General features: G+C 38.9%; 1 protein-coding gene across 3 annotated transcripts in view; it reads left to right on the top strand.

The window, feature by feature from the left end:
• R3HDM1 (R3H domain containing 1) overlaps positions 1 to 12,220 on the top strand; it is a 118,735-nt gene that overhangs the window by 69,667 nt on the left and 36,848 nt on the right. The gene's annotated exons all lie outside the window — the stretch shown is intronic.

The raw sequence follows: 12,220 nt of genomic DNA, 5'->3' as shown, positions 1-12,220 counted from the left end.
GCTTTTACACTAAATTTGTTAATCTTTTACTTTCTGCTTTGGAGGGTACACTATAACTATATACAGTTATTTAATAATTATATAGCTTAATATTTTTAGATTCTTATTAAGTGTACACTTTTAGTGTATTAGAAAAGGTGTACTTACTAGATAATTAACTTTTTGCTCCTGATTTGAATCAAGCTGCATTAGGATTATAACTGGAATTTAATTAAACACACAGAACAGTATATTAAAAGTATTTTTATTAAACAAAATTACCTTAAATGTGTTGGATACATAAACTTCTCTTATAAAAACATGTTTCACATTTACGACTAAATGATATGTTGAACAGAGGAATTAACTGTAGTCAGTGAATTAAAATGATTATTTCAGGTCAAGCTGGGAAAATTTTCAAATATGTTTATGTGAAACTGACTGGAGTTTAAGTTCCTACTTGTCTAAGTCTCTTGAAAATGAGAGAGTCTCCTAAATTACTGTGTTCGTCTCTTGCATCTGGGAGCACATCTCCTGAGTCATCCACAGAATCAAACCCTTAATAACAGTACATGACCTATTGTGCCTTATTTATAAAGCTTGACTTCAGAAGTTAGATGTTTTTCTCCCAATCCTTTTATATAAACAAAAAAGCAGCTTTTAACTCAGTTATTGATAAGAGGCTCATGGATCCAGCGTATTTATTTTTTTTATTTAAATGTTTTAAGAGATTGCAATAAGTTTAGGTCTTAACATATTTTGTATTAAATTCAGATTTTAAACAGTTTCATTTTTTAAAAGAAAAAATAATAAAAATCCTATTCAATTTTTTTAAAAAAATTATTTTTACCCACCCTCCCTGTGTTCATTTACTTGGTTTTTTGTTTTTAATTATTCTTTCACTCTATTTCTGTTAAGGTACAAAGGCACACATGGGGAACATAGTGTGTGATAAGACCCAAAATGAAAAATGCAAATAAATTATTCATGATGAAACTTGACCCGTTAGTGTAAATAACTCATCCTGCAAACCTCAGCTTCATAATTCTTTGTCTTTTTTTTTTTTTTTTTTGATTTAACTGATTTGTAACAGTAAGGGGGCACCAAATTTGAGTGAGAGTTGATAACTTTGGAACAAAAATGAATGGCATTCCTCAAATGGAGGGACATTTGAGAAGTAAGTCTGAAAATGTTAAATTTAGAAATTGTGATGTATTCAGTTGTAGCCGTTTGTACTTAGACTATACTGACACTATTGTATTAGTTTTTATGCTGTCCCTTTATGTTTTAGAGATGCCACAACTGAAGAGGTACAACATGATGATTTTTCTATATATAATCATTTATGATTGAAGGTAACAGGTGCCAGACAAATATATCATATCCTGATGACTTAAGCCACTTTATATATTTATCAAATTCCTTCTCCTGTTTCTGGTAATGAGCTATTCTTCTGTGGCTGAATCCCCCTTCTACAAAGTCCCAAAAGGCTACATTTCTTGGTCATGTCTCTGTTCACCTTGTCCTGCTAAGTCATTTTTAATCATAACTGCTACTTTTACTCTGATAATTATAAGTATTATCACAACTTCTGTGTGGACAGGTAGGTTGAACTCCAGAAGTTGATTATTTTCTTTTCGATCAAAGAAATGAGCATATTGAGACACAGGGCCTTAAATTTTCAAAAGGGAGCAGTGGTTTCGAGAGCCCAACTTCAGATACAAACCCTTTAAAATCAACTCTTATAGGGTATCTTAAGTTGGTCATTTAAAAACTAAGGCATCCAAAATTACTAGTCATTTGAAAATTTAGGCCAGGATGCCTTATTCTATTCCATTTGTATTTAGAGTTTATACACGTGCTATAGAATATGGTTATGAATAGGTATAGTTAAAACCCCACAGCTCCAGAAAGCATCTGTATTTCCGTATCCAGGTAGATTGTTTCTATCTGTAACTGCCTCAGGATTTTTTAACATATGGAAGATCCATTCAAGCAGCTTTCATGATCTTTATTTTCTTGCTTGAATTAGACTTCTTGGTTGCATCCAGCATCTATAACACTGGTGTAACCTCTGACCTTGATTTTAAAGACATAGCATTCAGATCAATGGCTATATGAGGTGATCCTCTTGGCTCCAATCTTCAGAAATCCCTGAAGCAGTACAAGTTACAATTGAGCATCTTCCATTTGAGGGATATAAACTTCTTAATGTGAAGACTGATGAGCTTCCTTTTGAGGAGTGTAAAGCCTTAAGTGATACTCAGGTCCCTAGGCATATATCTACACTTCAGCTGAGAGGTGTGATTCCCAGTGCAGGTAAACAGACTCACGCTAGCTCTCCTCAAGCTAGCCTGGAAATTGTAGAAGTGCACTAAAAATAGCAATATGGGTACTGCTGCACAGGTGGTGGCTTAGGCTAGCTGCCTGTGCCCCACCAACCTGCTGAGTCTGAGCTTGGACAACTAGCCTGAGCCACTGTCCATGTCGCAGTGTACACAATGCTATTTTTAGCATACTAGCTTAAGCAGAGCCAATGCAAGTCTGTCAACCCGGGCTGGGAATCGCATCTCCTAGCTGCAGCGTATGCATACCCTATGAATCTATGCTCCTGCCCTAAAGTAAAAAGTAGATTAAGCTTCAGCCATACTGTACTGAGTATAGACAACCTGAATCACACAGGAAGCACCAGATATTTCAGAGAAGGAAACGATCTGCCTCCATGACCATGTCTTCTCACCAGCCAATGTTGTTATCAAGACAGTGCATTTGATTGATTGGTTGGGAGTAGCGTACAATCTGTACTGGATCACCCTCCTATCCCCTCCATTTGGGAACTGTTTATTATATTTTTATGGGGTCTAGAGCACCATAAGTATGGACTGCTAGCTCCTGGAAATTGTAGAAGTGTGTTCCATCCAGTTCCAGACCCCCCTCAACCCTGTGCCCACTTTCCTCGTCCATTTTCAGGGACATCCCGCACAAGAGCATGCTGCATCAGGAAGTACAGTCATTTCTAAATCTCAGACCAGTGGGAAAAGTGCCTCAGGAACACAGAGGGAAGAGATTTTATTCATATTACTTTCTAATATCCAAAAAGAAGGGTGCTGGCACCCTATTCTGGACCAAAGACAATTGAACACCTTTATTTGAAAGTTCAATTTCAAGTTGGTAATACTGGTCTCAGAAATTCTATTCCTACATACACACAACTTGTATGCAGCACTCTACCTCCAAAATGCTTATTTTCATATAGCAATTCATCCTTCCCATAAAAATAGCCAAGGTTTCAGGTGGGCAATTGCCATTGCCAGTACTGGTTCCTATCATTTGGTCTATCGACAGCACCGAGGGTATTCACAAACTGTCTAGCAGTAATGGCAGCTTATTTCAGGAGACAAGGAGTCTGGGTTTATCCATACTTAGACAACTGGCTCACTTGTGGGAAGATTCAACAGATTACCTAGGGAAGTGAAAAGTTGGTTAAGTAAAGAAATGAGAAGTCAGTATGAGCTCCTACTCAAAGGACAGAATTTATTAGAGGCAGTTCTGGACTCTACAGTGGCAAGGGCCTATGTCCCAAAAAAGATTCTAAACCATATTGGATCTGACCAACCTCCTGCAGGTTATCCCAAGACCTCTGTAAGAAGTTGTCTCAGACTTCTGGGACACACATGTAACTCCACACTTTCCATTTCACCTTTGCTGTATGATAGGGTGGTTGAAGCCTGTATATCAGGCAACAAATATGACCAGGATATGACAGTATGTCTGTTCGGCCTGCACATGCTCCCTGTGCCTCCTCATGCTGGATGCTGAGGCTATATAGGGATGAGTGGGTGAACTGCCCTCAGTACTGAGCAAGCAGTGGGACCATACACCATCAGTGCCTGCATCAATACCCCCCACCCACCCCCCAATCGACTGTAATGTCCGCTTTGGCTACCGCGTTGGTATCAATCCCCTACTTGGTACCACAAGATACATTAAAGATCTATCTATAACAGACAAACCAGAATCCCCACTCTTCATGGGTACTGAACATCTCTCAATACAGAGTCCCTGATCTCCAGACCATCACCATCCTCTGGTGCTGCATCACTTCCATCATTTTCTGCATGTGCTTCTCCATTGGATGAAGGAAACTTTCAGTCTCTCCTATTCATGTACAGGGTTCTCTGACGTATCTTTTCAGGGACTCATTCTTCGACAGTCACAGGGAAGATCACTCTTGTCAACAAGTGCAGTGGAAACAACTCTGCATGCTACTCCCATTTCCATACGGCCATTTGGGATCCCGTGGCTGCTTATTGTCAGCAATTTTCCAGACTGCAGGTACCATCTCATAGGGAGGCTAGAGTGATACAGTCCTCTTTTCTCCCACCAGTCTCCCCCCACAGGCGGAGATGTATGAGGAGCATATTTATCCCACCCTTCAAACACTTATTTCATCCTGGTCTCCAGACAAGGCGGTTATGCTTCCAGCACTTTCAATGGCCATCAATTTTTGGGAATTTCAAGATCTCATAAAGATGGCAGCTGACACGCTTCAGATTCCATTCAGAGGTCAAGGATTCGCAGCACAAACTGTTGGATAGCCTACAGTCGTCAACATCCTCCAAGGTGGTATTACCCATTAACAAGGTGCTCCTGGATCCAGCTAAGACTGTGTGGCAAACACTTGCTACCATTCCGCCAATATATAATTGGGTGGATAAGAAGTGTTATGGTCCCTAAGGACTCAGATTTCTTGTTCTCCCACCTCTACCTAACTCCCTGGTGGTAAATGCAGTAAATGAGTGAGGTAAGCAACACTCCTCCAAGTCTACCCTGTATGACAAAGACCAAAAAAGACTGAATCTTTCTGGACAGAAGTCCTACTCATCAGCAACCCTACAGTTCAGGATCACGAACTATAAGGCAATCATGGCCAGATACACTTCTACAAACTGTAGTGGATTTACAACCTTTATTGAACATCTGCCACAGGAATATAGGGAGCAATTCCTGCAAGGTCGATCTACACAGTCGTAGTTATGCACAGGGAGTCATGGCTCCAACTCTCAGGGTTTCTGAGAGAAGTCAAGAACACTGTTGAGGCCCTCCCTTTCAATGGTTGTAAGCTTTTCTTGGGGACTACAGATGAGTCCTTGCATACACTTAAGGACTAGGGCTACTTTATTATCCATGGGCGCATATATTTCTACAAATCAGAGAAGATTTAGTAGGTCACAGACTGCCCAGAGATCACATTATGCTCAGTTCCCCAGATTCCATCGATCCACTGAACCCCCCAGGAAAAGGCACAAAGTCCAGAGGAAGAGGGCTGCTCACCTGCCTTCCACGACCACCCAGTCATCCTCAAAGCAACATTTTTGACAGGTTGATTAAGAGTTCAAATCCTCTCACATCTCTGGCTTTACAACTATTTCCATTCGCTCACCTTCCATCCCTTGGAGACTGTCCTATTTCCAGCGTGGTTGGATGTGGATCACTACAGAAAAGTGTGTCATAGAGGTAATGACATCAGGCACTTTATATTTGTCCCTCCCTTCACCGTCTTCTGGGTCCCTTCTCATGAGCTTTTATTGAGACAAGAAGTGAGCACTCTCCTTCGATTAGGAGCAAAATCTCCTCCCAAGGGCAAAGGGTTTTACTTGAAGTATTTCCTTGTGCCAAAGAAAGATGGAAGGTGGAGACCAATCTTGGACTTAAGACTTCTAAACAAGTTAGTAAAATCTCAGATGTTCAAGATGGTGAATTTAGCGGCTATAATTCCTTCAATGGAGGAAGGGGATTGTTTTTTGGCCCTTAACGTGCAGGATACCTATTTCCATATAATGATGCATCTATTGCACAGGAAATATCTACACTTCACTGTAGGCCAGGATAATTTCCAATATTGAGGCTTCCCTTCAGCATTTTTTTGGCCCCAGTGGTGTTCTCAAAAATCCTGATGGTAGTGGCTGCTTACCTCCAATGAGAAACGATCCTAGTCTTCCTATATTTCAACAACTAGCTACTCAAGGGCCATTCCTACAAAGCAGTGCTATCTTCCATCTAGAAGCTCTTGCTCTTTTTCTGGAGTTGGATCTCCAGCTGAATGTAAAATTTATCAACATTAACTTCTATACAGAAGATATAGTTTGTAGGGGGATCTTTGGGCTCATTGAAAGGCAGGGCTTACCTTCCCTTAGCAGATTCATAACTTTGCCAGATCTGACAGGGTCAATTCAGGGAAGCCCTGGAACAACAACAAGGAACGGTCTTCAGCTCCTAGTACACATGGCAGCTTGTACCTTTTGTGACCGATTACTCAAGGCTATGCCTCTGCTGCTTCCATAGTTGTCTCAGAATGACCTATTCTCCAGCCAGGAAAATCTTAGATGGGCATGTGACAGTTCCTCTAATGGTGAGGAATTCCCTAGACTGGTGGAAGGATCAGTTCAGCATCTGTGCAGGCATTCATTTGTGTCACCCAGCTCCATCAGTAACTTTAACAGATGCGTCAATGTTGGAATGTGGAGCTCACTTCTATGCCCTCATGTTTAAGGGTCATTGGGAAACCCTGAGAAATTTGTCATTCACCCTCTGATCTAATTGCCTTTTCTACCAGATGTGGTATCTGAGATGGTCAGATCCTCCATCTGGATCCGCCGTCTCTGAACCTCATTGCATGGATATTGACCAGTTAATATCAATAAAGAGGACCTGTTCAGGTGAGGGACAGAACATTCTCATCCACAGTAAAAAGGACTTTGCGAGGCTCATTTACTTTGTCAAGTGGAAGTGATTCATTATCTGACCACACCACTAGTTGTCTCTGTTTCAAACACAGATACCAGATATACTGGGATTACCTTCTATTACTAAAGTACATTGGACTCTCTATGAGCTTTATGCAGATTCACCTTGCAGCCATATCTGTCACCATTGAGAGTGACAGGCCACTTTAGAAGAGCTCAAGAAGCTTCTGTAGCTTCTTTGAGAAATGTTCCAATATTAGAGATACGTAGGGCATCTTCCTGGGGTTCAGGGCATACGTTGACTCAGCATTACTTCATAGAGAAAGAATCAGGCTCTGATCCACGTTTTGGCAGGGCTGTCTTACCATCATTTTGTAAACTCCTAACAACATCTCCTACGATGGAGGTGACCGTGCATCCCTAACAGTGAAATATATATGGACAAGCCTCAAAAGAAGAATCAGTTACTTACTTCTGTAATATCTATGGATGACACATCTTGAAGAACCAGTTACTTTCAGGAAAATACAGTAACTGTTTCTTTTATTTCTGTTTGAAAACTTGATTGTATAAAATTGGTCCCACAGGAACTCCATGCTGTACAGAATGGTGTAATAACCATCTCCTCATGGTGGCTCTTGCAGTTTCATGTAGCACAGACAAAGATAACTGGAATGTGTTTTTTTTATCATTTGACATTTTAGGTGACTTTAGTGTTTATGAAAGGTACGGAATTGAAAGTTCTCTGTCCCCAGAATTAGATCAGTGTAAGATAGCTGCATTGTAGATGTCAATGCACCTTAACCCTGACTTGGGGTACCATGACACTAGTGGTGGGAGAGCGGTCCAGTCTCTAAATCCCATTTAGTTCTTGACTCCTCTGCTGAGCCTGCAAACAACAGTACCAATTTTGGTAATAGAATTCAGGTTGCAATTATCTGTCCAGTAAGTATTTCGACTGTGGGTATGTCTACAGTGCATTGTGGACATTGAGGTACGGGTAGTGGCTTGGGCTAGCCACCCGAGTACAATTTTGCCTGATGCCCGGGGTCTGAGCTTGGGTGGCTAGCCCAAGCTATTTTTAGCCTGCTAGCTTGCATGCACCTTGTGTGAGTCTGTACCAGCTGCAGTATAGACATAGCCTGTGACTACCAACTTGCTTTCACATAGACCCTAGGTTCCCCATGAGCAAGTCATGGACATGTGCCCCCGTTTTTTGTGGTGTCCTCTTTTTAGATTTGTTAGGTAAAAATTCAGAAGACTGCTATATTAAGTCAATACAAAGCTGTAATTAAAATGGTTGGTCCTTATTAGCATCAGCTGCAGCATTAGCAGTGTACCACTTGGATAATATAGCATCATATCCTACCAAACTGAGAATTAACAAATCTTACTTTTCATTGTATTTCTTAATAGCTGTCGATTTTATTTGTATTATGAAGTTTTTAATAACTATAAAACAATTTTCCAGTGAGCCATGTTTTTTTTTTAATTGTAGTTTACATTTGTGACTACTTCAGAGAACATTGTGACTGAAGCCATATTTGTTTAATGTTGTGGAATAATTTGGCCTTATTCGTGAGCTGTTGGATTCGAGGCCGTAACACTGTCTGAGAGGGTTACATTTCTCACAGTGAACCGGTCTCTTTTTCAGCTGCTTCCTGGCTTCCTTTTAAAGGGGTTTCAGGTGTGTGTTTGACTTATATGCTGCCTTTTGATAAAATAGTTTACAACTTGCTTGTCCAAAATGTGTCATGAACATAAAAAAAACCTTTAGGAAGATGGTGCTTCAGCTAATTGAGGAAGTGACTCATGCCAGGAGATATAACTGTGATTTGTCTGAGAGAGAGTTAAAACCAGCCTCTGCTGTACAACCTCTAAGTCTAAAAATTACCACTAGTCATTATTTGTCTGAATTTTTCTAAACATGTTGTTTTTTTAAATTTTTTGAATGAAAGTAACATTTATCTCTTAATGGTGTTTTTTCTGCATTAAGTGTAGATCTAGGTGTCATAAACAAGATTTTAAGTTAACATAAAATTAAAATATTATTGCTAATTACTTTGCTGAGCAAATATTAAGAAGCATATGTTCTTTTATTGTAGCTGCTAGTTCCCAGTGTTTCTGTAAAATAAAACTGTCTGTTCTAGCAGGTGCAACGTTTTTCTGCTGAGTGCTGCATTTCTGTCATGCCACTTTCTGTGCTGAAGTGGAATAGTAAAGCTAAAAATAGAACCTTTTTTTAACCCTGTGGGGAACCATCTTAACAATCAATATATCTTGTCCTAGTTTTTCTCTCTGCTTGCAAAATTGATTGTGTCTATATCTTTGGAAGTGCCAGAAGAGAATGGAAAATATTCACAGCTACATTGCATTCTCTTGGAAATGAGAATTTTAGTTTGCAGCACTATTGATTGCATCCATCATATCCTGTAGCTTCAATATTAATGCAGTTACTCACAGTAGGCTGCTTTTTATTTGCCTTAGATCATCTAGTAACCAAATACATTTGAGACACCTCATTTATTTAAAAAATAATCTGTAAGGCTAATTAAGATGTGAAGTTTATATATAGTTCAGAATCACAGAATATTAAATGAAATTGTAAGTACTATCTTTGAGATGTCCATTGATTCAAAGTATAAATTAAATTGAGTTAATTAATAATGACAAGTTGAAAATATTTATATGCAATGCCTGACTTGTATTTTTTTTAATTTAATGCACAGATATACGTCTAGTTTGTTTCTTTAATAATAGAACTACGTTTCAGCTGCATAATTTTCTGTAGCTAATGTCCTAATATATTCACTGTCCTATCACATTCAGATTTCAGTGCTGCTCGTTTTCACAAACAGGTATGAATAAAACCAATTTACAATGTTAATTCAAATGACTGATAATACTCTGAATATTTTAGTCATTTTTATGTGTTTATCTGATGCCCTTTTATAATTTTTCTAAATGAAGAAATTTTTGTGTTAATTGCATTGTTATTTGTATATGAAGTACATTATGCTGCCTTTATCCTAGGAAGAGTCCGAGTGAATTGATGTGCTGTGTTCATGTATTGATGGAAAAAAATTTGGTGCCAGTAAAAATACCAAAATCCAACTAGAGATTGGCATAACAGGGACAAGTTCTATGGAAACTTCACCCAGATATGAATGCCAATACATCTTAATCTTGACATGCCCACTTCGTTATTCTGTGCAGTATTTGGCTTTGCTTTTCACAAACAGACTGTCAGTTACCAGGATGTGGGCAGTCAAGGCTAGTGTTTGGAGCCAGAGTCAGGGTCTAGTGGTTAGACCCCGAGTGAGGCAAGGCAGGAATAGAGCTGAGAATTAGCAGACATTGGAGCTATTGCAGCTGTGGGCAAAGGCTTTGAGCAGGCACTGACTCTTCTAACCAATCAGGTGGTGTTGCTAGACAGGCAGCCTACTCCAGGCCAGCTGCGCTCATCAGGTTATCTGGAGACTAGCTCTACTGCAGGCCCTGATTCTTGACATAGACAGATATTTGTGTTTTCTGTGCTGATGGGTGATGTAGTTAGGTGTGCATTAAGCAAAAGAATGAGACAACAAATTAACTTTACAAATGACTTGTATACATTTCAATATGAAGATCCCTGATATTTAAATATTAAATGCAAAAATTCAAGTATTAAGAAAACTGACAATATGCATTTGAATTCTGTTCCCTTGCTTGAAATGCACCAGTCATTGAGATGACTGAACAGTCTTTTTTGTACATGATAAAAATAACAAAAAAAGTTGACAGATAAAGATCACAGAATTAAAAATTAATGGTAACTTAGGTACAAGAGATCATGACTTGATCCAACTTATAATGTGCAAACAGAAAAAAATCCAGACCAGTGATATATATATAGCTGATGCTTTAAAAAGGCCAATATCACAAAGTGGGAAACAATTTTGCACCAGATCAGCTGGGAGGAAGAATTTAATCAGAAAAATGTGAATGATGATTAGGAATTGTTGAAGAACATTTTATTAGATGCCCAACAAGCCACAGTTGAGGGAAAAGTTAATATTGATTTAAAAAAAAAAAAAAAGACATGATTTAGAGGGGAAGTTAAGGCAGCTGTAAAAAAATAAAAATACATATATAACAAATGGAAGAAAGGGGAAGTTGCCAGTAATGAATATAAATCAGAAGTTAGGAGTTGCAGAACATTGATAAAGGGAAGCAAAGGGGGACAGAGAAATCTAGGGCCAACAGAGTTGGACAGTAAGAAGGAGTTTAAGTATATTAGGAACAAGAATCCTAACAATAGTATTGATCCATTACTAGTTGGAAATGGTAGAATTATCAGTAATAATGCAAAAGAGGCAGAAGTGTTAAATAGGTCTGTTATATATTTGGGGGTGGGGGGGAGGAGAGGAGGGAGATGATGTCCTATAACTCTCCTTCCATTCCACTGGTATCTCTTAAGGATGTTCCAGAAGACAGGAAGAAAGTTAATGTTGTGCACAATTTCAAAAGGGTAAATGAGATGACCCAGGTAATCATAGGCCTATCATTATGGCATCAATCCTAGGCAGATAATGGAGCAGCTTATATAGGACCCTGTATTACTCTCCTTTAATTTTTTACTAATAATTAATTTTTCTTTTTTATGAGATTATAGATTTGGTTGATAAAAATAATAGTGTTGATGTAATATATCTAGATGTTTGGAAGTTATTTGACTTGATATGTCATGACATTTTGGTTTAAAAAAACTAGAAAAATATAAAATTAACATGGCACACATTAAATAGATTAAAAGCTGGCTAACTGATAGATGTCTCAAAATGCAGCTGTAAACGGAGTAGTCATTGAACAGGTGTGTTTCTAGTAGGGTCCCACAGAGATGGGTTCTTGGGCTACGCTAGATTTATAGGCTTTCCAAGGCTTATCCTACTTACTCTAAACCTTTTAAGATGAAGTACCTGAAGCCATATATCAGCACAGCTTTAGTTCTCTGTTGATATTTCATTTCATAGTTTGTGATTTACACATTTGGGTGGGGATAGACCTTTGTTAAATACTTCCTGATTGTAGTAACCACAATAAAGCCCGACTACTACATGAATAATATTGTTGACAGACTTGAGATCATTAAGTAGAACTGTCTAACACAGGTGATGAAATAAAATTTTGCTTTCAGACTTTCAAGATACTTGGTTTTTTTACTAGAAATTGGGATATAGTAATGGCTTTCAGTTAGAACCCTGCGCGGATACAAAAACGTGGATCCACATCCACAAGAATCACCTTGTATCTGACATTCCATCTTTTATCTGTGTCTGCAGCGCACCTGCAGCAGCACACTATCTCATATTGCAGCTCAGGAAGAGCATCTGTGTGCATGCATGTGTACTGTATATAGGATCTCAAAGGCGGGGAAGAGCTGTCTGCAACTCATAGCCTATGAGGCTGCTTTCCCACCTTCGAGATTCTATATTCTTCTCCCCATCTCTAGCCCC

This window comes from Emydura macquarii, unplaced genomic scaffold (genome assembly GCF_026122565.2).
Source record: "Emydura macquarii macquarii isolate MOO-44397 ecotype Brisbane River unplaced genomic scaffold, CSIRO-AGI_Emac_v2 contig_1253, whole genome shotgun sequence".
NCBI lineage: Eukaryota > Metazoa > Chordata > Testudines > Chelidae > Emydura > Emydura macquarii.
The sequence above is the reverse complement of the archived record's forward strand: the minus strand, read 5'-3'. Positions and strand labels throughout refer to the sequence as shown.